Here is a 25494-nt window from a genome sequence, read left to right on the forward strand (position 1 = left end):
GCATCTTGTTTTGGTTTCTAGAAATTAAAGAGCGTGTTTCTTGCTTTATGTCACTGAGTTTGTGGTAATTTGTTATAGCAGCCACAGAAAAGTAACATATTGTCACATATTCTCTTTAATTAATTAGATGTAAGTAGACCATGTGGAGTGAAAAACATATAAGAATGATTATCTGGTTTATAACTATTTGTTTGAATTTTATAAGTTGATGATTGCCTCTCTCTGCTTATCATCACTACAACTATTTTACCTATTAAAGGAGAGCTATGATTATTTAGTGTGAAGACACTTTTAACTTCGTGCCTGTTTTTATCACCCCAAGTTCTTTAATTCACTAGTCAAGATATGATTTTATCACTATTCCTGTGGCTATTTTACATATAAAGCAAGACCTGCCAAACATTTCACAGAAGCAGTAGGGTCAGATAAGGAACACTTGGTATTGGGAAAAAGCAGTGGATTTGGAGTCTGGTACATCCAAATTTGAATTCTTGGTCTATTATGAGGTTTGAGACCTTTATCATCTCTGGGTTGTAGCTTCCTCCTGTGTGAAATAGGAATTTATAAACAGTGCCATATGTGATAAAAAATTAAGTCTCATTTATATTTATAACTAGATTATAATGCTCCAAATCCACTTTCCCTTCAGTAGCAGGATTTTTTTTTCACTTAAGATCATCAAAATTCTTTAAGAGTTTAGGCTTTCTTCCTTACCTGATAAGGGAGCAGCAACCAACTGATCCGGACTGCAGAACTGCCAACTACATAAAAGACTTTAATATCATCTGGGAATTGCTGGTTGTATCTGCTGTTTCCTCCTCCTCTAGGGAGGATGAATTTGAGTTTCATGTCCTCATTTCAGAACTAGTTTCAAGCATCTAAGACTATAGTTAAAATAATATCTTGACTTAGGTGTCCAGAGGGTAGAGGATGTCCTTCCACATTATACTTTACTTGCGGTACATTGGGTAGTAGGTGCCAAGCACCAAAGACACAGGACAGATTTCACCCCTTGCTCTTCGATGATCCTAAACATATATATTCTCCCCTGGGCACAGTCCCCAGTACTGAATTGGATGAATGGAGAATGAAGATGGCAAGAAAATTTTAGATAAACTCACAGCGGGCAAATCCGTTATGTTAGTTGGAAGCTGCCAGCTTTATTTAGGACAGCTTCTTAACCTTTGTAGATGCTATCAAGCAAGAGCTGTGATCTTGTATAAACCATTCCAAAACACAGCACTTGGTCCAAATTGAAATTTAATCTCAGGCTCTTTTTTCTTATAGAGTAGAATGTACCAAGTTTCTTAATGTTTTTCTTAGACCCCATGATACTGCAAATTCTTCAGATTAGATGTGATCTATGTGCCTGGAAGACACAGATCAGTAAACAGTCTTGGAAACATGTCGTTAACAGGAAAAGAAGATGATTTGTCTTCTGAAAATATTTTTGTTTCAAAAGAAGGTAGCAGAAGCCTGGACTTCTTAAAACGACAAGGGAAGATAATTGTAAGGCCACTATAGCTGGGCAAGATGGTGAAATACAACTTTTCACACAGATTTCAACCCACTCGGTAGCTTCAGAAGGAAGACTCAGATCTAGCAAAGTTGGTGGTTGAACAATGAAATCAGCTATCATGGTTTCTAAATTTAATGGCATTAAAAATCAACTGAAAGTAAGTGGAGTTAGTGAGTTTGTTTAGATTTTTTATTGGAAACACAATGACACGCCTTTCTCTTTCCACTATAATGAATATACTCAAGGCCAGAAAACACAACCGATAATATATCAGAGTGGACTTCAGTTTTTGAGCAATTTTTGAGATCCCATCCAAAGGACACATGGAACAGCACAAGTTTTGCACAGTCATGTTATAGTTAAGTTGATATTACAAACAGATTTCTTTTTGTTAAATATTGGTTGGTTGGGCTACCATAACCCATAACAGAATACAGATTAGTACATTTAAACAACAGATGTTAATTTGCTCCTGTTACAGAGGGTAGAAATTCAAGATCAAAGGGCTGTCAGGTTTTATTGTCTCTAAGGCTTGTCTTCCTGCCTTGCAGATGGCCACTTACCTGTTATGTCATCCCGTGAAACGTCCTTTGGGCCATGCAGTCCTGACTCTATTTTTGTGTGTGTCCAGAAGCCAGATAATATTCTGACCTACCCACATGACTTCATTTAAGCTGAATAGCTGGTTTAAGGATCCTGTTCTTAATTGTGATCTCATTCTGTGGGATTGGAGTCTAGTACTTTTAAATATTAATTATAGGAGACTAACAGAAAGAACACATAGTATCTGAATTGAGTTGCTTTTATCTTCCTCTGAACAGTATACTTTCCTGAACAAATTTTTATAGTTGAGTAATGCCACAGGCTCAACACTTTGTGTAGGAACTCCATCTTAGGTTAACTTGATGCCAGTAAAACTAATGATGGGATGCTGTGTCCCAAACAAACAGCACAAAAGTCTTGATAATATAGAATAGAATTTGAAGAGCTTTTTTCTCAATTTTAAATGTCATCATGGAGTAAGTAATAGAAATATTGAACATATGACTTTGAAAAGATTCATAATATTTACTTAATTGCATTTTCCTTTTAAGGAGAAAAATTGGTATCTAGGTTGTTCTTGCGAACGAAGAATTATACAAATGATATTTTAATCCTTAGCACAGCTACTGATTTGCTATGTTACAAACACATCATAATATATTTACAAATCTGCCAGCTAAGTATAGAAATTGCAAGAAAAAAAGCACTGGGTTTATGTTATAATAGGCTAAAAGAGCAAACATTACACATTTATTTAGAAATAGCACATTTATTGTTAACTTCCACTATTAAACTAACCGTCTCAAATAAAACATCTTATATTGGTGTCTGTGTGGGAATGGCAGAAGGTGGATACAAAGGGAGAGCTGAAGCATGGGCACAGAACTACAGCAAACAAAATTAATATTAGATATTAAGATGGTAAATATTTAGACAATAAATCTTGGAATATGAAGGTTATCTGAAGGTCAACTCCCATGTTTGTGCAAAAGGTATGTGAAAGAGATCAGTGCTGTTCATCTTCATTCCTTACCAAAAATTTCTTTGTAAGAAAGTCAAGTAATTTGTGAAGGATCTGGTTATTTTCATTTTCTTTTACTCAACCAGTATTGAGCAGAATTAAAGACACTTAAATCCAGAAAATATGCAGAGTACCCACCAAATTTTAACCCTATTGCACAATGTGTCAGAGGAACAACGGAAATAATTGCTGTCAGTTTGTACTATTTTGACCAATAATTCTCTGCATTTCCTGCTAGTAACTTGAGTGATGCAAATGACCTTATTTTTACAGCATGCTTTTATTAAATAGTTTATTATTTTGGCAGACTAATAAAGATTTTGGTATTTGCTTTTATTTGCAATAATATTACCACCACATAAAAAAGGATTTTATGTTCTTTTTGAGGAACAAGGAGGATAAAAGTGGTGATGGATGGTGCAACGGAGGCATCAGCAATGAGCTGGAAATGAGACACATAAATATGAAAGCAGAGCTAAGAAAATAGAACTGCACCCTTGGCCTTTCTTAAAAGAACACGCACACTTCATGGCTCATTCACACGGTTACAGAAACTCCTTTTGTTTCCAGTGAGTCAGAGACTGCACGCAAAGTCTGAAAATGCTATTTTCTACTCATTCAAAACGGACGGATTTCTTCTCTTTTAATTAGACTTATTCTGGGAAAATTCTTCCAAGATTTATGAGGAAGTTTTGATTTGGAGGAAAAAAAAAATTGGTGGACACGGTGACTGAAGGGGAATCTTTTCCTGAGTATTTAATGCAGATCACAGTAATGAAAGCTCCAACACTTAGAGTCTATGTACAGTCAATTGCAATCACAGAGTAAAGGTTTTAAAGTAGATGACCAAGCAAACAATATAATATTAGTAGATAATAGTTAGAGGATAATACGATATTACATCTACTCTTGGGAGATTATAGTGTTATATCTTGCCCATCGCTGCATGGGTTTAATTTTTAAAAAATGTGATTGCTTACATGTAACATCTTTTTTGACGACTGTTCATATATAAATTACGGATGTCAAATATTAGATTTATTGTCAGAAGAACATGTCTGGTATTGATTTTATCTTTTCATTGTTAACTCTTTCCTTTATTGTACAGTTTACTTGTTATCAGAAATGGAAACAGACTGTGCCCAATAAACTAAAGGGAAAGGTAAGTGTCCTATTAATGACCAGAACCTGGACTAGCACACAATGGCTTTTTCAGTTCAGTAATATTCAGATGTGGAACTCATTTTCTTTACACACTGAACAACAGCCAATTAGATGGAAAGAAGAAAAAAAGTAATATACTATGAGCTGAGAAAGCCACTGCTTCGTTATCGACAAGATTCGAATCTTACAGAGGGAGAAAGTTCTACCATTTGGACCCTTTTCGCATAGGCTTACAATAGACATGCTTCTGACAAGAGGTTGGTGGTAGCAGAACAGACTTAACAATTAATGGTATGCCAAGGCTGAGTTCAGAGAATTGCTTTACCCAATGCCAATCATTCATTCCTGGCAGTAGCTCTTCACATCTTTCCTGGGATGCCATCCAACCACAGTGGCATCTAAAATATATCGAGCAGTGTTGTTACAGTTGGAGGTGAAATTGAAATTTGCGCCAAACAGAAGTGACAAATTCACATGGCTGAGTGTTGCCTAGCAATCAGGTCCAAGGGGGAATGTGGCAATTCTGCCTTTACCCATGAGTGTGTGGGAGCGGGGAAAAGAAACATTTACATTAGGGTTTGGGTGATTTCACAAGTGAAGCCAGGTATATGAGAGACTTTCTTTTATTACCAGGGCATGCAGAGAAGTCAGGGAAAGGGGGCAGCAGGCTGGGCTTGGTGGCATAAGCAGCTTTAGAGGCTGAGGCTCTTAGCAGTTAACCTGGGGGAGGGGGAGAGCAGCGGGATGCCAAGATGCCAGACTTGATGCTCAAATTGATGGCAATTGGCCATCCTACGGCCTTTTGACTGCAGGCCTCTTGATGCACCTCTGTTCAGCTCTCACTTGGCAGCTGGGGGACCCCAGGGTACAGTGAACAAATGGTGAATTTCTCATCTCAGAAATCCACCTAAAAGCAAAGCTCCCAAACGGACAGGCAGACTTTGGAAACTTTGGAAGTAAAGGGATACTGAGGCTGAAGTTCTTACTGTATGTACCTATTTATTTGGATGTCTTTTTGTTGTTGTTGTTTTGAGGGAATTTCCTCATTTTACCTGTTTTGTATTTGTTCCTGGGAAATAAAACAGACATACTTGACCCTACCCTCAAGTGTATGAAATGAGCATAAACTCAATCCTTGATGAATGAAGGTACATGTGGATAAATCAAAATGGCAGCCCTAAATTGAAGAGGCTTCAGTGTAGTGTTTGGCACGTGTTTACAGAGATAATTTGAACAGGGGCTTCTACGTTCCTTATTTAGAAGAGAAAGAGTTCGATAAATTTGGAAATAGACTGCTCTGTTAATGAAAATGCTTGTGATGTATGGGCAGCTGGCATTGAGCCTTTCCCCATGGCCAACATTGGTTGTTCTTTTTGTTTTTGAACTGTTAGACCTCATCAATATCCTAAACCTACTCTTCCCATCTAGATACAAAATAAAAGTTTTCTGCTTTGAGACGTCTCATCCCACAAACCAATTTTTATGAGTCAAGTTTGAGTGAGTTCTTATCCTCAGTTCTACAAACTTTCAGCACCATGTTTATGGTAGTTGATTAAACTTACCTAGAATCTATTATGTTCTCAAGGAGATCTCTAATATAGGAATGGTTTCTCCAAGTAACATCAGACAAATGTAAAGTGCTATGCAAATCCAATATACTTTTGTTGTCCCTCTTTGTCTAATGCACTGTTCATTTTACAGTCGATGTTTAATAAATGCCAGTAAACAAATGGATGTACTGAAATGAGTTGAATGGTGATGACTAATAAACACATAAAACACCATATATGATTTAAAATGTTAGGGTTTAGGACTTAGGATAAAACACCTGCCGTACAGGCACAAGAATTGGAGTTTTAATTGTTTAGCACTCGAGTTAAACCAAGGTGGACAGGCCCATGCTTGTAACCCCACCATAATAAGGTGTTGAGTCTGATTTGAAGAGCTCATTGGCTTGCCAGTCTAGCTCAAATGACAAACTTCATTTCCAATGGGATCATGCCTAAAAACACGTTAAATATGTGATAGAGGAAGGTACTTGATGTTGACTTCTGGCCTCTAAACATGTCTGCTTGTATAATGACACCTACACATATACATAACACACATGTGTATAAGGTACACAAATAAATAATTAAGAGACTATTGCATCATAAATTTAACAAATAATTGTAGTCACCAGACAATATTGACTCCTATTTTGTTATGCTAAATTCTTTTAAAGTGTATTATTTTGGAACTATGTAAGGGGGCATATGCCATTAATTTTATCATCCAGGAGACAGGGGCAGACAAATTTATGTGAGTTTGAGGCCAGCCTGGTTTACATAGTTAATTACAGGTCAGCCAGGGAGGGTTGTGCACGATGAGACCCTGTCTCAAATAGTGGTAATTGCACATGAGATTTTCCCTCTAAGTTTTTAAGATGTATATAGAACATTGTATAATAAGCACCATGATATAAATCAAAGCTCGAGAATTCTTTTGTCTTGTGTGATTTAAGCTTTACAGTTCTTGATTTATTTTATCCTGTCCTACATTTGCATTTAGGAGTTTGACTGAACTGAGATGTCCCATGTAAGTGTATGCATGCTGTAGTATCTTGTGATACTTAATACAATGTCTCTCAAGCATTTCCATGTTGAATCATGTGCCAGGATGTCCATCTTTTTTAGCCTGAATGATGTTCCAGAATATGCATTCATTGTAATTACTCTGCTCATCTTTTATGGGCATTTATATTGTTTCTGCATCTTAGCTGCTGAACATAAAGTACTGAATTTCAGAGTGCAAATACTCTTCCAGATGCTGACTTCTATACTTTTTAATATCTCAGAAAAGGGAAGACAAGATCATACAGTAATCAATAGCTGTTGACCAGTTTGCATTGCCATTAGGAGTGTGCATGTGTTCTGGATTTTCCACATCCCACCAGCACTATGCTGTTTGGTTTTATTTATAATAATTGACCATCCTATTGGGTATGGAATGATAGTTCATTATGATGTTGTTTTGTATTTCCTTTATGATTGGTAATGTTGAATTTTAGCATGCTGCTATCCATCTTTATATCTACTTGGAAAATGTGGTTTCATGTCCTTGTCCCATTTCTAATTTATATTTTTAGTGGTTTTTTTTTTTTTTGTTGTTGTTGTTGAATTGTAGGAGTTGCCTTGTATTCCAGATATGGATGTCAATAACATGATTTGAAAATTCATCCTCCCATTTCATAGTGTCTCCTCCATCTTCTGTTTGCTCTCCCCTGTGTGTGTGTGTGTGCCTACTTCTTGGATGTTTTTCTGACTTTTTTATTTTTTGTAGGTTAAACCTATGCTTTTGGTATCAACATACTTCAATTTTCTTCATATATTAATGACAAGTTTTGCTATATTGTTCAGGACAGATTCAAACTTATGGGTTCACGAGAATCTCCTGATCCCAGAATCCTGTGCATTTAGATCTAAAGGCATGTTTCACAGTCCCCAAATCCCTTTCAACTCTTACATGTATGCTTTTAAATTGATTTCTGAATTGATACTTAAGTATGGTGCATGATTAGGATTTCACATCATTTGACTCAAATAAAATGTCTGGCTTTTCTCTGTATTGGTTATTGAAGGCTGACCTTTAATGTTGTCTAATTTTGGTTACCCTTATTAAAATTCATTTGATTCTGTGTGTGCCTCTGCTCTTTTTTGTTAGGCTCCATTGACTTTTATGTCTGTCTATATATCAACATTTTCCTGTTTGTTATGATCTCTACAGATTTAGAAAAAGTTTTGAAATTGACAGGTATGATCTTTTCATGGGATTTAAAAAATTTCTAAGTTGTTATGTTATGTGAATCTTGGTGTTATTTTTCTGTTTTTAAGTAAAATTATTAGTGTGTGTGTGTGTGTGTGTGTGTGTGTGTAGGCAAATATGAGCAATGGCAGGTGTATAGATGTCAGAGGATAACTTTACTGAGTCAATAATCTTCTTTCTAACTTTCTGTGGATCCCAGAGGTAGAATTCAGGTCACCATGCTTGGGCAACAAGTAAATTCTGTAGATAACTTGGAATACATTTTCATTAGTAATATTGTCTTCAAATTTATGAAACAAGATAGATTTTCTTTGATGCTTTTGTAAATTGGATATGTAGCTTTAATTTTCTTTCAGGATTACTTGCTGTGAGTGTATAGAAACTCAATGCATATCGATTTGGTATCCCACTTTTCTGTATTCATGTATTAGTTGATCAGTTTTTAGGAATTAGGTGGAATCTTTAGGGCTTTCCTAGGTATAATGATATTTAATGTCATTTTTAAGCAGTGGTAACTATATTGTCTTTTTGTTTTGTACCTTCCTAAATAATGTGTGTGGTCGAGTTTTTCTTATCTTTGTCTTTCCACTATTTCTTGGCTTCTGTCCATCTGTTGAGTTACTCAAAAAATAATGTCACCAAACAATGCTTTTCTGGAAAAATATACATATATTTCTGATCCCTCTCTTTTCCTCTTTAATAACAATTATAATAGAGGAAGCAAGTTAAGAACAATATTATTATAAATGTTTCATATGCTAAATTCCTTACTCTTGAACCCCAAGGTAAATGATGTTATTGTTGTTTTCTGATTATTACATACAGGCATCAAGAGGGTCGATCTAAATTGTTTCATTCAAAAATGTGAGAGACTTGAATTCAAACCCAGAGCTCAGCCCTACTCCAATGAGTGGTCTCAGGTTACAATCTGCTGCCTCATTTACTTTATGCTGTTACTCTGTCACACTTCCTGAGTGGTAGAAAATGCCTAAGGTGATAGCCTCACCCATAGCAGCCTTCAGAAAATGAGTGTATGTGTCAGGAGTGGTTAAAAACTCACACAAATACTCTGAGATGTGGCATCTGATTAAAAGTTCTGAAATCTCAGAAATGAAGTTCTGAGGATGTTAAGCAAATTCCCTCAGCTTGTTTTTTTGGTTTCTTTTTTTGTTTTTGTTTTTGTTTTTTTAATACTTTTAGATATAGCAAGCTCAGAGCCCAGTAATTTCAACTCAGGTTTATTAGGCTATTGGGAAACACTAAGATGTAAGATGAGTAATTCATGAATTTTAAAGTTAATATTTTAAGATGTCAAAGGAAAGTATTTATCTTCAATAATAAGTCGATAGAGTGCCTGAAAAGATGCTTTAAAACTGTTGGTTAGCATTCTTCTGGGTCAATGAGATTGCAAACAGGTTGCTCAAGATACCTAGAAACCTCTTTGACCGACAGATAAATCTGTGAAACAAAATGGGAAACCAAATATTACTTAAATGCATTTAATATTTAAAGTATTTCTGACATAGATGTTATGAAGTATTATAAACCATAAAAGCTGTGCTTGCCACTGAAAGAATGTCTGTTTTATATCAAGGAAGATTACTTTTCTAAGAAAAAGGTGAATATATTTAGTATCTTTGGGCTGGAAGTGTACCTGCAATAGAAAGTACTATACATAGGGTGATTGCCAAATTAAGAGACAGAATAAAAAGCCTGCAAATTCTACCAGGGAATACTTCTTTATGTGAGTAATAACTACAATGTATTTACAATAACTGCAATGTATTCACAATTTTGTGCAGAAAATAATATGGCTTATACTATTTCTGGTTTTACTGTAGCATTCAACAGGGTTCTGAACCTGTGGTAGTCACTCTAAAATCTTTCAGCTGACTGTGGAAATGCAAAATAACCATCAATTTGGAGAACATCTCACAGAATTAACATTCCCATTGTTCTGCAACTTTGTGAGCTGCTTGAACTAGTTACATACTGAAAATTATTTTCTCAATACACACCACTTACAATATTATGTAAATGCTTCTGCTGATGATTACACACAAAAGTATTGACTATAAATGCAACAGGTTGCTCAGTAGATGCAGGTAGATGCAAGCCCATACCAGTGTGTTCCATTGAAACCAGGTACTGTGGACTTTAGTATTCACATCTACAGAATGAAGTCAACGTTTAAGTGATTAATGGAGTCCACTGAAATTTTACTATCTCTGTTCCTAAGACATGAGAGATCAGTGACGTCTGTAATAAAATACTTTTTAGGCTTCAATACACTAATACAATAGTGAATTAAACAGAAAACAATTAAAAGGAGACCATGAGCAAAAATGACTCTGGTCATAGTGGATATATACATTTACAACATGACTGATATTGGCTGACATCAGTCAGGGGTGATGTTCATATTGAACTGCAAATATTAAAAAAACTGTAGTGAACATTTTATTAATCCATATTTATGGGATTTAGTAAGGTGCTAAAATTTCCTTAGTGATTATCTTCTACTTTGGTGTCAACTTGCATTTTCATAGCACAAAGTTAATAAAATATAGTAATTATTTATTCAAATTACTTATGTGGGAAATGATGAAAAGGAATATTTAAAGCTAACATCTATGTATATTTCCAAATCTTTTTTCTTCCATTAGTTTTCATGCCTGTGAAAGTTGAAAGTGTGAAACATCACTGACCTACAGAAGCCACCATTAAGTAGTTTGTATTTTACCATCAGCTTCAATATTAGCACTAACAGCATTGACACTGGACTTTCTAGAATGAAAAGTGCCAAGTTTGAAAGCCTAGCTAGCTTTTTTTTTTTTTTTTCATCAGAGGAGAGATTACAGAACAAAACTTCTCTTGGTGCTCTGAGAAGGGGAGGATGGGAATGAATAAAGGAGTCAGAGTCCATCCCCACCCTCACTTTTGTGGAATTTTGAGTGAAATCTTTACAAGTTCTGAAATGGTGCTAGGAGCCCCTTACTTCTGGAGAAGTGGAGTTTGCAGCCTTTAACAAAATCTTTTGGCTTCCACCAACTTGAAGCAGGTACTGCCAGGCCCATCCAGGAGAAGTGAGACGAAGAAGATGAAACACCAGCCGCTTTGTTTCTGAGTTACTATTTCAATTCCAAATTCCTGGGTGAAAAATACATTCAGGTTCAGGGGGATTTCTCAAAAAAAAAAAAAAATCTAACAACTGTATTAGAAATACTAAGAAAAATAATATAACAATTTTAATTGTCATACATACATAAAATAGATTTTAATGTCCCCCCAAAACCTCAACTTTGACAATGTCTTTGAATTTGGAAATATTCCATTTGTCAATTAACACAGAGTTTTATACTGAAGGCATTTTGTGACTTTGCCATTAAATCTGCAATCAGTTTATATTTTTTTCAGTTGGGAAAGGTTTATTTTTTTTTATCAGTTCTTTTATTTATCAGATACATTTATAAATTATAATAATCTATGTAGTTTTACTTGAAGAATTCTTATTTGCATATGTCAATTTGGGGTATTATTGTATATTAGCTGAGAGCTGTTATTTATAAAAGTTGATGCAGAGTGAAAAATGTAAACAAAGGGATCTGAATTACCTACTCAGTGCTCAGCATTGTCATCTGTGGTCCCAACTAAGATGTTTATTATAAGTTTCATTTACTTATGCTAACTATATAAGCCCAGTTGATAATCCTATCTGCTTCCATGGTCTGAACATCAGTCCATATATAAGATAACATGCAAATCAATCTCAATCAATGACTGAGGTGATTGAAATCAATGAATGGCTTAACACTAGTGTTATTACACACATGGACATCCTCCAGAGGAGTAGTTCTCAACCTTTCTAGTGTTGCAACCCTTTAATACAGTTTTTCATGTGGTGACCCCTCAACCATAAAATTATTTTCTTTACTACTTTATAACTATAATTTTGCTACCTTTGTTAGTTGCAATATAAATAATTTTGGAGATATTTTCCAAAGGCCTTGTGATCCATATTTTGAGAACTGCTGCTCAGACAGGAGGGATGGCTCAGGAGTTAAGAACACTGGTTGATCTTCAAGAAGTCCTGAGTCCTATTCCCAGCAACCATACGATGATTCACTAACGTCTTTAATGGGATCTGATCCCCACTTCTAGCATGCAGGTGGGCATGCATACACAGTACTCATATACATTATTTAAAAATATGAGGACTGCTTCTCTAGAGAAAGAATATCTTCTGCAGTATAGTGCCATTGTTTGATGTTCTTCCATGATTTACTATTGTATTATTCACATATTTATATACTTTATCTATTCTTCTGAGTTCAGAATTATCAATTCCTTATGTGTAACTGCTTTATCGAGTCCAACTTATTTGGTAACAATGCGTCTTAGTTATGGTTTTATTTTTGTGAAGAGAATAATGACTTTGGCAACTCTTATAAAGGAAACTATTTAATTGGAGCTGGCTTATAAATCATTTAATCCATTATTGTCATGGCAGAAAACATGGCAGCATGCAGATAGACAGAATACTGGAGAGACAGCTAAGAGTTCTACATCCAGATTGGCAGGCGCCATGCTAGTGGACCACAGTTGAGCTTCTGAAACCCCAAACTCACCCCCACTGATATACTTTTTCCAACAATGCCATGCTTACTCCAAAAAGGCCTCAGTTCCCAATAATGCTACTCTCCATGGTAGTCATTTTCATTTAAAGCACCACAATAGGAAAGAAAGAAAAGTGTTTCAACTTTTTTTGTTGTATGTATTATTCATAAACACATTAAAGTCATTAGCACTTATTTCATAGTATCGTGAATACGTGTACCATTTCATATTATTCAGGTTTATTGTGAAAAATACGTATGTGTATGTACATTTAGTGATGTCACAGGGAAAAACAAAGTATAGGCGTATATTTTAACTAAACATCGTGAAAAGGCAAATTAATTTTTTTTTCAATAAGAGTTTGCTGTATAGTTCAGGCTAGCCTCAAACTTATACTGCTTCTCTTCCTAACTTTTGTGTTGGAGTTACAAACACTTTCAGTAGTTATGTTGTTTTATGGGTCTGTTTTTAAACAGAATGAAGCTATTAGGAAACTGAATTGTTTTATCTACATAGTCTTATTTTCCCTTCCTTTTGCAGTTTTTCTTTGAAAAATACTTCCTAGATTCTTTGTCCATCTTCATATACCTGTAATTTTAAAGGTGTTTCCCTATTAAAAGTGAATCTATATGTGAACAGTAGGGAACAGAGTCACATGCTGCCTTTAGAATTCTCAAATATCCTCTAAAGGATATAATATTATGTTTTCATTTCATCACCAATAATTTTATCAGTAGATGTTTTATACTCGTTTTGAAGTTAGAACTTCAGTCCTCAACCTAGCTCAAAAATACAGAGCAGACACAGGTTGCAAATATACTTTTCTTGCCAAATCATCTAGGGTGTACTTTTTTCTTCTAGAATTCTAGACCACATGCTTTCTTTAGCCAAAAAATTAGATTGGTTTTGTATAATAGAACATTAGGTGCAGATTAAGATGTTAAGTGTTAGTGTCAACAACAGCAGAAACAATATAATAAGAAATTTCATTTTCAGTTGGTTGTACTTTATTAAGAAAATATGCTATAACCAAAATTCAATTTCTTGAATGTTTCTCTTTGTTTTGGCCTTAACTTTGTTCTTAATTTTCTATATCTTCATCACCATTTCCTCATAGAAATTCCCTTTATGAACCTCAGGGTGTCAACAGTTTATATTTCTTTTGTCTCCAAAGGAACTTCTTTTATGGATAGCATATGCTCCTTTGAAGAAAGTGAGAACATAAATAGTACATATTATTGTGAAGTATATGGACCACTCTATAGGTAAATGCACGATACAAATGTGTATGTGTACATAAATGTTATACATGAATACATTGTATGTTAACATTTATGTTTAATTATTTAATCAAAAATACCCCACAGGTCTGCAAATATATGTGCATACATTCGTATTTTATGCTGAAACAAAATTCTGACACCATTGGTGTTTTGTATTTGGATGGAACAAGCTGGTGCCACCAAGCAGGAACATTAATTCAGTGGCTCCTTAGTATGTTCCTAGAAGCAATACAATTTATTATAAGCATATTGCCAATACAAAGACAAACAAATAACATGTGTATCCTATTAGCTCTAAATCACAGCAGGGAGCTGAGCTCATAGAAAATACAGTGCATCCAGCCGTGTGCATACTAAGCTTTACTCATGGATGACTTACTGTGTGCCTGGGTTCCACTCTAGTTCCCTATAATTTACATAGGGTTATTGCACACTGTGCTTCTTCCTAAGCCAGCTGCCTCTGTAAGAGGCCATCCATTATGGAGTCAGGGGACTATTCAGGAGCAGTCTAAGTATACTGAGTCCACAGGTGTAAAAGCAAATACACAAACTATCCTGGTCTCAAAAACAGGTCTGAAAACTGTTTACCTGTGAAGAGCCCTTGGAAGCATTGACAGTTTGGAGGATAATTCAAGCTGTCATGAAGGTGGGGAGCTAGGTAGTTAAATCTGTTGCAAGCTTGTTTCTTCTCTGAATGCTCTTCACATACCCACATGGGCACAAATACACTGTGAGTGAAGCATGAGAAATGTCTATCTCCTATTAACCTGTACCAGTTATTCAGGCAAATAGCAGGATTAAATCAATACAGAGGAAAAGCAGCAAGGCTCTAGATGTCCAAAAATGTTGCTTATAGAAAGATATATTTTTAAATTGGCTACTGCAGCACTCATTCTCAGATCCCCACGTTTCAATATCAGTATGCCTTTAGTGATACCGTTCGCTTTCTTATTTTTACTTTTGCAGTATTATTGATTGAACTCTGAGCCCTGTGCACACAAGCAAAGCACTCTACCTCCAAGGCTGCTTCCACAGACTCATAATTTCTACTTTAGAAACTCTATTTTAAAAAAATATTGCTATCGCTGGCTTATTATGAGGAGTGCAACTGAAGAATAGCCATAAAAGAAAGGGATGGGCAAGTCCTAGTGTGGAGGTGGGCAGGGGAGGGAGGGGTTAGGTGTGTAGTCCCTGTCCTCTGGCAGCATCAATTTAATTGTCTGCATGTTGGCTCCATTGCCCCACTGGGAGCTTTCTGGACATGTTGTTTAAGGCATTTCATCGAAGAGAAACCATATTCTTGAATTTATATAGAAGAGGTTCTCCGAAACCCAGGTTATACAGGCTCACCAGCTAAAGCACAATATTCACTCAACATCACTGTAATCAATAAACATACATATTCTCTTTTAGGAAACAGCTTTATTATTTTTTTGTAGCAAAAAGATATAGGCTCCAATAATGGATAGATTTTTATAGTTTGGTAGCTAGAATATGGGTATTGATAAACACTTTTCTGTCATGTCAGTGAGAGAACAGTGCTGAACAATTGGTGAATTTGCATTTCACCACAGCAGGGGTTCCTCCTTTGTATGTGTCTGCACAGAAATCCATGGGCTAAAACTCAACACGCATTTTAGAAAAGGCATTATAAGGTCTTTTCTGATTTGATGTTTCCTTAGGGCCAGAAAGATGACCTGTTACAGGGGTGTTCAGCTGAAAGGAACCTAAAGCGTCCACAGGCAGAGCTGTCCCAGCAATCTGAAGTTTGTGAGTAGGTAGCATAGGGTAGGTGTGCAGCTCAATCACACTGTCAAGAACCTAAATGCTTTGAATGGTTCTGTACTTCTACACACAGTTAGTAGGCTTTTGCCCTCAATCTTGGCATCTTACGATTTCCAAGAAAGTTGCTTGCCCACCATGTCTTATGCTAATAGTTCAGCAGACATAAAGGAAAGATGAAGGAGTGAAGAGGGAGCAGGAATGGGTGGTGACTATATCTGGAAAGCAACAGCTTTCCCATCAATCCTAGCAGATGTCTGCTTGCATTTCATAGAGCAGGACTGTGCCACCTGATTAGGATGCAAGGGAGTCTGGGAAAACAAGTATTTTTAGCTGGACAGATTGTTGCCTCTCCAAAAAGCTAGGGTCCTATTGACAAGGCAAAAGTGAGGGAAGATATTGTGCAGGCAACTCTGTGTATGTGAGATCTAGGGTGTGTGTGTGTGTGTGTGTGTGTGTGTGTGTGTGTGTGTGTGTGTAAGAGAGAGAGAGAGAGAGAGAGAGAGAGAGAGAGAGAGAGAGAGAGAGAATTTAATTTGTAGGTTATAAAATCTGAGTTAGCACTCCTTTGATCGCACTCTTCTTAAAAATAATTTCTATAGGGTAGAACTTTTATTCATGGTGGAATTAAAGCAGAGCTTACAGGTTTTACAAGCTTAACGGGGCTGGAGCCACCACTAGTGTTTAGGAGCACGCACTGTGCTTTCAGAGGTCCTGAATTTAAGTCCTCGCACCTCCACCCAGAAGCTCACAAATGCCTGTAACTACAATTACCAGTGATCTGATACTGCTGTCCTCCATGAGAACCTGGACACACACACACACACACACACACACACACACACACACACACACACAAAATAAATAAATAAAAGTTGATAGTTTTAAAAGAAGTTTAAAAATAGTTTGATTGGTTTCCATCCTATGTTCTCTTTACTGGGCCAATTTCTATTCACCTCTTCTCAAAACTACTTTTTCTTTTCTTTTTTCTTTTTCTTTTTCCTTTCCCTTTTCTTTTCTATTTTTTTAAAAAAAATCACTGTTGAACTATCATAATAAAAAGTTATTGTAATAAAAAGTTATTACCAAATTGCACATATTTGACAGAGGACTTTCTGAATTGCTCCATTTGGGGCCCCCTTTTACCTTTTAATAAGATAATTGGCAAGAAGCCAGTTTCTGATTTCAAGAAGTATAGAATGCTTAAAAAGAGATAATTTTGAGCAAGAAAGTGTTTTGTTTGAGTCTTTAACCTAGGCTGCCTTTGAATTTGCAACCTGTCTGTCTCTAATTTCCAAAGGTTCAAATTAAAGGTATGGGATCCCACACCCAGAAAGCAAAAGAATCTTCACCTTGGCTTTTAAAACACTCATGTGGTCAGTTGTCTTTCTTACACAAATAACCTTATTTTTATTTTGCTTACCAGGTGTGGATTAGTGGGGAAGTCTTTGGTTCTGACAACGTACTTGTGCAACCATGATCACTTTAACAGCTGACCTGTAAGAATTACAAGTGCAGCACTCTTCCTAGAAATATAAGCAATTAAACAGTGGTTAAGAGTTGGAAATACTTCAACCTTTAATAAGCTTCTGGACTTTCCCCCGGATTCATCATTTCTTCATTTTGACAAAGCTTTCATAAATAGAATGTTGGGAGATGTTTGGCAGAAAGGTATAATGAAACAAACCCTTTGTAAACTAAGAACCTAGAAGAGAGGAGGGACTGAGGTCTTTCTGAAGAGAACAATACAGGCTGTTGTAGATGTTCACAGATGCTGTATGTGTACTAGAAGGCCTTTATATTCTCCAAAACAATTTGTCTTCCCCTACAAACTACATGTTTTAGTTTGACTACCCTGCTTTCTTCTATGCTTTTCCATCACTGCCTGCAGGCTTAAGATTCTTGGCAGAGTAGAAAGCTCCTGGGCAATGTTTGTTAACTCTCCCTCTCTTCTATGATGTTTCTATACAGGAACGAGCTAGGGAGTGCAGCTCAGATCCCAGGCCAAGGTCCTTGATTTTCAGAAGGACTCTGAAAGCCCTTGTCCCTCATCAACAGGCACAGAAGCTGCTGGTCTGGGGTTTTACACACACACACACACACACACACACACACACACACACACACATACACACACACACAATCTGAGACTCCTTTTCCTCACATTGCTTTAAAACATTCTAACTCTTGAGAAGCCAACCTGGGTACTGTGCATCTCTTGATTAGGGATGTCAGAAAAGGAATTGTCTCACCTATTTTTCATAGAGTAACCACTTATGTCCATCCTATTATTTCACATAGGAATACCAGTGGGTAGGAGGAATGACTATATATAACTATAAGTAAATGCAGGAAGGGGGATATGCAGTTACAAAGGCGTCTCCTGCAGGAAATTGTAGCTTGCCTGAGAGAGCAAGGATTGCTGTCATTGACAATGCTAGTCAATCAGGAACTGCTGTTTAGAAGAGATGCTTTCTTGGGACCAATGGGGCATGGGTGGAGGATATTAAAGAAGTTTCCAGCATCATTCAGATGAGCTTGCTGTGGTGTTTCTCACCTGCTCCTGGAGTCTGTGCCGTTGACTCTGTGACACCTCATTGCCAGCTCCCAAGGGCAAATAGGGTCAGGCAGTGGGTGGTCCAGGGCATAGACAGCACCAGTGCTTTTTTTCAAACCATGTAACAGCCCCCAACTTTCCCCCCTAAGATGCTGTAGGAATGCATATAATACATATAAATAAGTCTTTTCCAATAATTCTTAAGGGATGAGGAATGTTACAGAAAGAGTTCTTTGCACACATATGGAGCACATTGTCCTTAACTGCTTCCAAATACGCCTCTCAGTCCTAAAGAATCCTACAGGAATGTCACAGTAATAGCCCCAATTAACAGAATGTAATTGCTTGTTTAAGAATCATGTACTAGATAATGGACCTCTTCTCCCAAATGATATGAGCTCTTGAATTGCTTATTTAAATAATTATTTTTCTGTGTATCCGTGCTTTGCTTGTATGTATGTCTGTGCAGCATGTGCATGACTAGTGCATGTGTGTGGAGGCTAAAATAGAGAGTCAGTTATCCTGGGACAGTAGTTATATATGACTGTGAGCGGTCATGTGAATAGTGCTTGAAATTGAACCTATGTTCTCTAAAAAAGCGACAAGTGCTCTTAAATGCTGAGATATCTCCCCAGTCCTTGAATAATTTAGGAGGCCAAAGTAATTAAACACAAGTAATTAAAGAGTAATTAAATACAGTAATATGTTGGTGCCTATGCTTTTGTGCATGCACGTTATAAGGTTGAGCTACAAGTAGAAGACTAGAGCTAGCTTTAAGGTAGAAGAGTTAATAGTCACAACCTATAAAAAGTTCATTAAGTATGCACAATGCTATGATAATCTCATATAGAGGAAAGAGTAAGAGGAAGAAATTTACCAAGAGAAAACACAATTCCTGATGATGAAGAATCCAAAATGTGTGGATTCCAATGATAGGGGCCTATTTTATATCTCTAAACTATAAAACATTAAAATGACATCATGGGATTCTGATGAAATTGTGGAGAAGGTAGTATCTGTGTTTATTGTTTGCAGTCATAAAAAGGTTGGTTGGGAACAAATTCCATGAATTTATTTCATCCAAAGTCTTGAAATGTCTTACATGCAGCTGAGAAGCTACTGTAATTGGCAGCTGCCAGAGGAGGTGAAGTCCTTGACTTTGGTGGTGTATCCAGTGTCTTTAGTGGATAACTTCCTGGCAGTATTCATGCAAGTATTAAACATAGTGAGTCATTTCTCAAAGAACCTGAAAGGAAGAGGGAAACTTATTGAGAAGTGGGGTTTCAGAGGGAGAAGGAGGGGAAAAAATGTGGTAATGAGCCATGGATAGTATCAAAATATCTTAAATACACGTGTGAAATTGTCACAGAATAAATAAAGAAGGATTTTTATAAAAGCCTTGAAACTGCTTATAAATAAAAATTCTAAGAAATGGCTCAAGTCGAAAATAAAACACGAGGAAAAGATTGATCTATATATAATTTACAATGCAGATGCACAAGAACATGAAGATAAAAATATTTATAAAAAGAATGACTTTAATTATAAAACAAGAAGCCTATGAAATATGACATACCCTTTGTAAGAGATGAGTCTACTATGCTAGTGTGAGATACAGGGGCACAAATACATATTCTAGTTTGGAAATGACTTGTAAATATAGAGTTTTATATGTCCTCAAATTCTGGTAAGAACTTTATAAAGATGGCCTTCATATATTAGTGTGGTACACATTTTTAGGGATTTATTTATTTTAAAATTCTTTTTGATGTGATTAAAACTTAAAATTGGGACTGGAGAGATGGTTCAGTGTCTGGATCACAGAACCAATGTGGGCATAGGTTACAAGTCTGCCTCCCCAGTTCTGAGGTAGACAGAAGCAGGAGGATCGCTGAGGCTTTTGGGCTTCCAGCCTAGCCTAGAAAGAGTGGGCTCCAGGTTCAGGAGAAAACAAGCTTAGAAAGACAAGGCAAAGTATATTAGTGGTGAACACCCAGCAGCCTTCCCTGGCCTCTACCTTTGTATATAGATACACACAGAAACACATACAGAAACACACACACACACACACACACACACACAGAATTCCACACCCAGAAACACACACATGAATATGCATACACAGAGAAATACACATACACAAAAATGTAAACACATATAAACAGATATATGAACACAGAAACACACATCTGTACACACACATACACACACACACACACAAGTTAAATTCTATTAAACTTATTGAGTAGCTTTGACTCACTGAGGGGTAACCTCAATGAGATTTACTTTTCTGTTCACTCTGTTGCATATTGACCACTCATTTTTCCTGGTGTACCATCTTAAATTCCATGACTTTACAGCCACTCAAATTACCAGAACAGTGTCTAGTTGGTTAAGAGTCTTTAATTTCACATTCTTTTGGAAGCCTTCTCTTTCTCCTCTAGTTTCAGCTGGACTTATGGTTCATCTTCCTCTCCTCTTCTTTCCTCTTCTCTGGTGGGCATAGTGTACTCTCTTGTTTGTCTTCAGTAGGCCATGTTCCATCTAAGCCTGATTGGTGATGAGTCTATTCTGTTTTCACAGGACACATGAATGTAGTACCTCTTATTCTCTGAAACTGGAAATAAGTTTGATTTTTACAATTTCTCTGTAGTCTCAACCCATCTTATGAGACAGCCTGTTAGATCTCTACAGGTTATAGATTGCATATCATTAAGATTGCTCAAACCCAACTTTTCTACTTACATGGAAAATTATATTATATAAATTATATAATTATATTATATAAATATATATAAATTATGTATATTACATGGGAAATTATAAAGTGCAGACCATATGTAATAACAGAATACAATTTTCCCATGGTCTCTCTTTACATACCATCTTTTCCTTGTCCTTTATTAATACTCAGCATTAGCTGAGTCGTTTTTGTAGGCTTTTGACAAATTATCAACAGTTGCTGGGTTACTAAGGCTTGAGCCACTCAGACAACCATTGTCAGTAATTTTAGAATAGTCCTCTGCCAACAAATATAGCATTGCTCTTCCTTTAGAAAGCAGTCACTTTGGATTTTGGATTTTAGTTTTCCATCCATTGCACCCATGGCTCATTTCCTGTATGCAGTCAAATAACTTGAACCGGTAAAGCTGAGTGTGTACACTTTTGTGTTTTGAAGTATACCTTTGTGTGTGTGTGTGTGTGTGTGTGTGTGTGTGCACTTTGAGGAAAACTATCACTGTCTTAAACCTCAAGAGGAATACCTTGACACTAATTCTGACGCTGTTTTGAGTTTAGAATGTGGGGTACACAGATTCCCCATTCTCACACTTTTCTTACTGTATAGAAACAGAGAAATATAGTTCTAGTCTAGCTGAGATGCGTTTAATGTATAGAAGAAGAATAAATAAGACATATTCATAGATTTAACTGTGCTAAGTGTCATTTCTGTTTGTTATCTGTAATAATAGATATTGTTTCAAAATAATACAACTGTTCAAAATCTTTTGGAAAGCATCTCAGAAGCATTTAACAGTCATGTATTTTATTTTCAAGGTCACTATGAATGAGTCTTAGCTCATAAAACAAACCTTTTCCTGTCTCTAAAGCAACTGTCTTCCTTGAATACCTCATTTTCTAGCTGAGCTGAGATTGTCACTATTAAAGGTGGAGGGTATACTTGGGGCAAAGACAGTATACATGATGGAGCAGATACGTAGATAGTCTTTGTAACACAAACTTGGTATATTCCAGGATCCATGTCATTATGTGTGTTATGATCAGAAATTGTATCCTTTTCAAAACTGTTAATGAGTACTTACTACATATTATATAACAGGCAATTAATGCCCAAGTGAAAAAAATCCTCTTTATCTTCATTAAAATATTCTGGTTTTACATAGTAACTTATAATGCTACCATTTTCAATTTTAACCATATATAAGTAATACTAGTAAGGGAAAGACTGGCTTAGAAAGAAGAGAAGGATATGTAAGGAAGGAGGGGGAGTTTCTTTTTATTATCCCTGCTTAATGATTTCTAAACGTTAAGAAAAATTCCATTTAAACCTTATATTTTAGTTCAAAATGTTATTCTAGTGGTTTTGTTTATCTGGATTCCAACAAATACTGTCTATTTTTTCTCTTAGACTTTGCTTCAGATGTGCATTCTAGGTAGATCTATTTTTAAATTGATCAATTTGACTTAGTAGCTTAAAATACAACATTTCCCTTAAGACTCAGTGTCTTTGAAAATAGGAATCTTGAGTGTGGAATAGCTTAAGGCTGAGTTAGAAAAATGACCTATGTTAATATCAGAAAGCTTGTTTTTCTTTTGATCCTGTGCAGACAGAAAGGCACGTCTCAGAGGTGAAACTATACTATCAACTTGCCTGTCTATTGTTTCTTCCATTCTCAAATAAAAGCCACTAATGAGGATCTTTTACTATTTTTCTGGTTATCTTTAAAAACACATAATTGAATAAAATATGCTCAGTAAAATATAAAAATTTAAACTATAAAAATGCAAACTAGATAAATGTATAGTAGTTGCTTTTGTAAATAGATTCTGGAAAGACAGGAGCTCAGAGGTCTATTGACCAAAATTTTGATCTGTATGTAATAACAACCTCCCAAGACACAATAGCCAAACAATATAATTTAATATAAGCATCAGATAGACCCCAAGAACAAACATTTGCTCTTTCTTGAGAATGATATTGGTTCAGTTCTGAATCTTGAGTCTTTTGATTTAGTATTTAACTGCATAGTGCCCTGGTTGCTATTATACATTTATACCAATGCTTTTAATTTGTACTGTATTTCTCTCTGTGTCTGCCTACAGTTACATAAGTCATGACAGGAAGTAGAAGTGTGAAATCAACAAGACCCCTAAAAAGTGAGAACAGTCTGTCCTGTGGTCTCTGACACATGTGTGTTGGACCATAACTCTATGCTTGTTTTGTTCGTTTGTTTTTTACTCTTAATTTTCTCTTCTTTAGCCACATCATTTCTTCTTAAAACCTTGCTGAAATTCTGGTGTGTTGGCATGATTTCTCTTCTGGTCTCTGTTGGTCACTTTATACCTTGGAACATCAAATAGAAAAGCAGTCACTTGTCACCTAAAGCTGGCTTTATTGGATAAGTAGGGAGATGCTAAAATGAGTCTATTTTTTTTTGAGATGTTATTAAGTAAACAAAGGAAAAGTAAAATCTGATATTTGCTGTCTTCCTATATAGGTAAGAATTTTGATCCTCAATAATTTAACAGTGTTAAATTTAAATTATAAGCACAAGCCAAAACCACATTATGATTCTAAAGACAATGATTAATTACATAGGTACTTGACATTCTATTTCTATTCTGTTTTTTTTTTTTTTAAGAACATCATTTGATGGAAAGATGAATTAAGGTCTGCACAAATTATTTTTTTTCTACTTCAGGATAGCAGTTCAGAAGTTCCAAACTTTTGTAAGTCATGTCCTTTTTAAAAATCATATCTCCCAAGTGTTTTACATTGTCAAACCATGGGTTCTCTGTTCCTTTGATACGTTCAATAATTGATTACTTTTTTGCATTTTTCTTGTGACACAGGCCACAGAACTAAAGGAAATCTACCATTGTGTTTCACATAATTTGAGCTTAAAATATAAGAGAAAAGTGAAATAGTCATAACATCTAATTATATAACAAAAGGTGTTCTGTGTGACAAACCTTATTTCTTTCAATGGGCGTCTATTTGAAGGAATGGTCTTATAGTAATCTCTATGTGAATTTTATGTGCTGAAGTTATTTTACCTTTCCTTATCACTAAGTAACAAATAGATGTATTTGTTGCTTAATATAATGAGTTACAGATGAATTCACAGTAATTGCTATAGCCCTATACAAAGTTGTACACACACACACACACACACACACACTAACAAGGAAACAAAAAAAACCTAACACTACTAAAGAGTTGTCTCGCTGTCCTCTGCCCAAGCAAGATGTCCAAAGGAAAGAAGGAAAAGGGGAAGAAGATGGCTCTGCTCCTGATATCCTGAAAAAACAGGAGACCATAAAGGTGGTCAATACTTTGAGAAAAGGCCCAAGAATTTCAGCATTGAGCAGGACATCCAGCCCCAAAGAGATCTAACACGCATCAAATGGCCCCCGCTACAGCGGCAAAGAGCCATCCTCTATATTGGCTCAAAGTACTTCCTGCCATTAACCAGTTCCCTCAGGCCATGGACAGGCAAACAGTTACACAGCCATTTAAGCTTGCCCACAAGTCCAGGCCAGTGACAAAGCAGAAGCAAAGGCTACTGGCTGGTGCTGAGAAGAAAGCTGATGGCAAAGGAGATGTTTCAACTAAGAGACCACCTGTCCTCTGAGCAGGAGTCAATGCAGTTACCACCTTGGTGGAGAACAAGAAGGCTCAGCTGGTGATGACTGCCCATAGGGTAGATACCATTGAGCCGGTGGTTTACCTGCCTGCCCTGCATCAAAAAGTTGGGGTCCTATACTGCATCATTAAGGAAAAGGCCAGGCTGGGGCTCCTGGTCCACAGGAAGACATGCATGACGGTTGCCTTCACACAGGTTAACTTGGAAGACACGGGTGTTCTGGCTAAGTAAGCTGTTGGAAGAGATTAGAACCAAGTACCACAACAGGTATGATGTGAATCTATGCAACTGGGGAGGCAACGATCTGGGTCCTAAGTCTGTGGCTCACATCGCCAAGCTGGAAAAGACAAAGGCTAAAGAGCTCAGCACTAAACAGGGTTAAATGTGCACCACTAAGCTTTATGTACATAAATATAATTACAAAATTACAAAAAGAGTTTTATCTTTAATCCCCACTAGCACCTCCATCCCCTTCCCAGATACACACACAATGTGGTACTCATCCTAGAAACTATGGAAACTAAAGCTTTTCATGAATTGAATGTATCAAACAGCAGCCCACACCTTTTCTGACCACAGCACACGCCTTTTCCCTTTAGAAGATAAATCAGAAAAGGAATTCTCTTAGATTATTTTTTTTATCATTACCATTTATGATAGAAGAGTCAAATTTGAGTAAGATACCTACCAAGCATGCCTCAGGCATTCTGTGTAAGAACTTTAATCTATAGCAGACTGGCAGCATAGGGAAAGTTTATAAGTGTGTGTGTATGTGTGTGTGTGTGTCTGTGCGCGCGCGTGCGCGGGTGTGCGCATGT

General features: G+C 36.3%; 1 pseudogene; it reads left to right on the forward strand.

Moving 5' to 3' along the window:
• The first annotated feature begins 1404 nt into the window (after window positions 1–1404).
• Window positions 1405–25058, forward strand: LOC117704525 (large ribosomal subunit protein eL8 pseudogene; annotated as a pseudogene).
• Window positions 25059–25494: the final 436 nt, after the last annotated feature.

Source organism: Arvicanthis niloticus, chromosome 2 (assembly GCF_011762505.2).
Source record: "Arvicanthis niloticus isolate mArvNil1 chromosome 2, mArvNil1.pat.X, whole genome shotgun sequence".
Taxonomy (NCBI): Eukaryota; Metazoa; Chordata; class Mammalia; order Rodentia; family Muridae; genus Arvicanthis; species Arvicanthis niloticus.